Source organism: Tupaia chinensis, unplaced genomic scaffold (assembly GCF_000334495.1).
Source record: "Tupaia chinensis unplaced genomic scaffold, TupChi_1.0 Scaffold000407_1, whole genome shotgun sequence".
NCBI classification, from domain to species: domain Eukaryota; kingdom Metazoa; phylum Chordata; class Mammalia; order Scandentia; family Tupaiidae; genus Tupaia; species Tupaia belangeri.
Window position 1 is genome coordinate 1,815,182 of NW_006159909.1, and position 4,680 is coordinate 1,819,861.

Genomic DNA, 4,680 nt, shown 5'->3' on the forward strand with positions numbered 1-4,680 from the left:
TTCCCCGCTTCTTTGTAAAAAAAAAAAAAAAAAAAAAAACAATAAATAAATAAAGGCATTTTCTCATATGCTTGTGTGCGTATTATGCTTGCCTATGACTTTTCAGTGTCTCCTGCTGCTTCTCCACTGTTCTGAGCTGGCCTACTGGCTTTTTCGAGGACACAATTCAACCTATAACACCATGCACCCACTCTCTCTCCCACTCCAGAGCAAAGGTGGAGACTGCTGCATGGGAAAGAAATGAGATTGCTAGGAGTGGGGTGGGGAAGAGCACAGGCTATGGATTCGAGGAAGGGGAGCTTGAAAAGAGACACATGGCCAAACCTGCAGCGCAGGGAGTAGTGAGGTCTGCTGTGGCTCTGGCTTTCTCCCTACTGCCCTGCCGACCGCGCCCCCTCCCCCTTTTTCTTTGGACACAGTCTTCTTCTTTTACCTCACTTGTGTAGATAGAGTTAAATGTTTTTGCTCTGTTTTGTTTTTTGTTTTTAATCATCTTGTAGGGGCCAGCAGGTAGTACGGTGGTTAGATGCTAGACTCCCACATAGCTGACCACAGTTTGAGTCCCTGACCTGGCAACTTGCTTTTTCTCTCTCTGGTGAACATACATGCCTTATAACAAATTGATAAGTTTAAATAATTCTTTTAAAAAGTCTTGTAGGGACCACAGATGGTGTAATGGTTATGTCACTGAACTCCCATGTAGTTGACTGTGGTTCAAGTCCTGGACCCGGGTGGCTTGAAACTCACACCAGGTGCATGTATGTGTGTGCCCAAAATCCCAAGAGGCGAATGTAGAAGAAGGGACTGTGGTGTGGCCATCCCCCCTGGGGAGTGACTTCTCCCTTTCTGTCTCTTTGGTGAGCACAAACACCTTATAGCAAGAATCTCTTTTAAAAAATGCAGATTTCTTTTTATTTCTTCCATAAGTTAGACACAGAGACAGCACCTCCAACAGGGTTTCAATGCCATGACCTATCCAAGGTCATGAATACACGCATGCTTGCCATACTCAGGGAGGATCCCAGACAAACCCAGAATCCTCCCCTATGGGTGAGGCTCACAAAGCATTGCACTTTACCACTGTACCACCCTCCAGCCTCTATGGCTCTTGACAGTGTCTAGAGAGACGCTGTTGGCACTCCAATGACAGGGATGATTTTTTAAAAATTTGCCAGAGGGGAACCAGCAGTTAGTGTAATGGCTATGTCGCTGGACTCCCACGTAGTCGACCGCGGTTCGTGTCCTGGACCCGGTGGCTTAAAACTCACACCAGGCGCGTGTGCGTGCATGCCCAAGATCCTGAGAGGAGAATGGAGGAGAAGGGATTGCGGCGTGGCCATCCCCCCTGGGGGGTGATTTCTCGCTTTCCGTCTCTATGTCTCTCTCTGTCTGTCTGGCGAGCGCACGCGCCCTACAGTGAAAATCTCTCCAAAAAAAAAAAAAAATTGCCAGAGGGCTTGTGCACACACCTGAGAGAGAAAGAAAACCTCCTGTGGGGAATAGCCATGCTGCAAGCTTTTCTCCATTTCTCCCTGCTCTCAGGATTTTGAGCACTCGGACACACAACACCCAGTGTGTTTTTAAGCTGCTGGATTTAGAACCTAAATCACACAGAGTGCCATGTGAAGACCTGCAGCCTCAAACACCATGCCACCAGCGGACCCAATTTTTTAATTTAAGCACCTCTACCATCATTTAGAGAAACTAGAAAACAAAGCCGTAGGGATCTGTTTGCTCTTTTGAGTATAAGGCACATGCCATTGGGTATCTATAAAGAACTTACGCAGAACAGCATGTATGTGGTACATGCCTGCCAAACAAATAAGCTGGCCTCAGCTGTGGGAAAAGAGAATAATCATAATAAACACTTATAGCATCATACAATAAATTAGGAGTGTAAAGGATAACTGGGATGACATGTTTTAGAAGTGTGGGCCTACTAGGGGCAGGCAGATGGTGTGGTGGTTGAGGGTGCCAGACTCCCACATGGCCAACCATGGTTCAAGTCTCAGACCTGGCAGCTCTCTCTCTCTCTTTATCCCCCTCCCCCGGGTCAAATAAAAATAAATAAATAAAGTGTTTTTTTTGTTTTTTGTTTTTAAAGTGTGGGTATGTAAAAGCAGCGGTAGGTGAAGATGTTAAGAATGGGGGTGGGGGGAACCAGCAGTTAGCGTAATGGCTGTGTCACTGGACTCCCACGTAGTCAACCACGGTTCGCGTCCCGGACCCGGTGGCTTAAAACTCATGCTGGGCATGTGTGCGTGCGTGCCCAGGATCCCGAGAGGAGAATGGAGGGGAGGGGACTGTGGTGTGTCCATCCCCCCTGGGGGGTGATTTCTCGCTTTCTGTCTCTACGTCTCTCTCTGTCTGGCGAGCGCACGTGCTCTATAGTGGAAACCTCTCAAAGAAAAGAAAAGAAAAGAAAAGAATGGGAAGTGTTATGGGACCAGCAGGTGACATGGTGGTTAGGGCACTGGACACTCCCACATGGCTGACCAGTGTTCGAGTCCCAGACCTGGTGGCTTGCTTTCTCGGTTTCTCTCTCTCTCTCTCTCTGTGTATCTCTCTATGGTCAAATTAAAATAAGTGAATGAATAAATACAGTTAAATAATTCTATAAAAAAGAAAGAACGAGAAATGTTCTGGGCTGAGGAAATAGCCTAAGCAAAGGTCCAGTTTTTGGCTTCCTAGAAAGATGAAGTGAGAGCAGAGGTAGGTGGACTCTAGCAAGCTAGGAGGAAGTACAGCAGATGAAGTTGGGGAGAGGTTGGGATCAGTCATGCTAGGTTCCCCCCCCCCCAAGTACAGAGGGAAGTTGCCAAAGAATTTTAACTAGAAAATTGATCTTTGACTTAGGTGTTTTGTGTGGTTTTCTTTAGTTGAGGTATTGCCTACATTAAAGCACACAAACTTTAAGCATACTTAAAAATCTCACACATGTGCATCCAGGTCATGGTATGGAATGTTTCCATCATTCAGCTTTTAAAATATTATTTCAAGACAGGTGTCACTATGTTGTCCAGGCTGGCCGCAAACTCTTGATCCTCCTGCCTCAGCATCTGAGTATTTGGAATCATAGATGCATTATAAGCCACTGAGCTTAGCACTGACTTAGTTTTTTTTTAATAATTTTTTTAACTTTACCCATTTGTTTTACTTTGACTAGAGAGGGGCAGAAAGTAAAAAAGAGAGAGTAAAGGAAAGTAAGCTGCCAGGTCTGGGACTTGAACCGCGGTAGGCCATGTGAGAATCTAGCGCCCTTAACCACCATGCCACCTGCTGGCCCCCCCTTTTTTTAAAAGAATTAATCCCTGACTTAGTTTTAAAGGCCACTATTGTTGTTGTGTCAAGAATAGGTCAAAGAGGGGACTGGCAGGTGGCATGGTGGTTAAAGGCACTGGACTCCTACATGGTCGACCAGTGTTCAAGTCCCAGACCTAGTGGCATGCTTTCTCACTTCTCTCTCTCACTCCCTCCCTCCCTCTCCCTCTCTCCCACCTCATAAAAAAAGAAAAAAAAAAAAAAAAAGCAAAAGAAAGATCAAAGAGGCCCAGCCATGGTGATGCAGGCAGCAAGTTTCTGCACAATGCTGGAGACACATAGCAGGCCTGGGATCAGATCCAGGCAAACCCAAATGTGCCAGCTGTGCCTGTGTGTGCCAGTGATCCTGGCTGGCTAGGAGACGATGGGGAGAATCATGGCATGGTGAGGCCCTCTCTCTGTCTATGTCGCCGCCTGTCTCGATAGATAGACAGATAGATAGATAGACAGACAGACAGACAGACAGACAGATAGATGATGGATAGATAGATGATAGATAGGTAGATATAGAAGGATAGATATAGATAGAAGATAGATAGATAGATAGATAGATAGATAGAGATGGATATAGATAGATGAATGGATGGATGGATGGATGATAGACAGACAGAGCTGCCCTGTGGCCTAGCGGTTAGGGGAACCAGATCCCACAGGGCTGACTGCAGTACAAACCCTAGCCCAGCAGCTTGAAAAGCATGCTGAGTGTATGTGCATGCATGCTCCAAATCCTGATAGGGTGGAAAAATGGAGGGAAAGGGATTGTGCTGTGAGTACACTCCATTGGGGCATGGGGATGCTTTCTCTCTCCCCTCTCTCTCTCTCTCTGGCAAGTGCACGGTGCTTTCTCTCTCCCCTCTCTTTCTCTCTCTGGCAAGTGCACGTGCCTTCTAGAAATTTAAAAAAAAAAAAAAAAAAAAAACAACGGGATGGGTGGGAGAGAATGTGGAAATGAGAAGATAATTGAAAAAGTTTTGTGTTCGTTTAGTAGAGAGATGCTGGTGGCCTAGATGAATGAGGGGTAGTGGGAAGATGGAGAGAGAGGAGAGATTCGACATGAATTTTGGAGACGGTCAATTTGATTTGCTGATGGAATGGATATGGGAGGAAGGAAATGTAGTGATTCCTAGGTATGGGGCCTGAGCAGTGGGGAGGACAGTGGTGCCACTTACAGAGATGGAACAGACTAACTAAAGGACAGGTGTCTTCAGGGACACAGAGAAACAAAGCAAGGCGTTCTGGACATGTTAATTTTAAAATTCCTGTGAAACGTGCAAGTGGACATGTCAAGTAGATAGGGCTGGGCCAAAGACACACATCAGGGAGTCATCGGCCTAAAAGGAGACAGACGGGTCAGCAGGA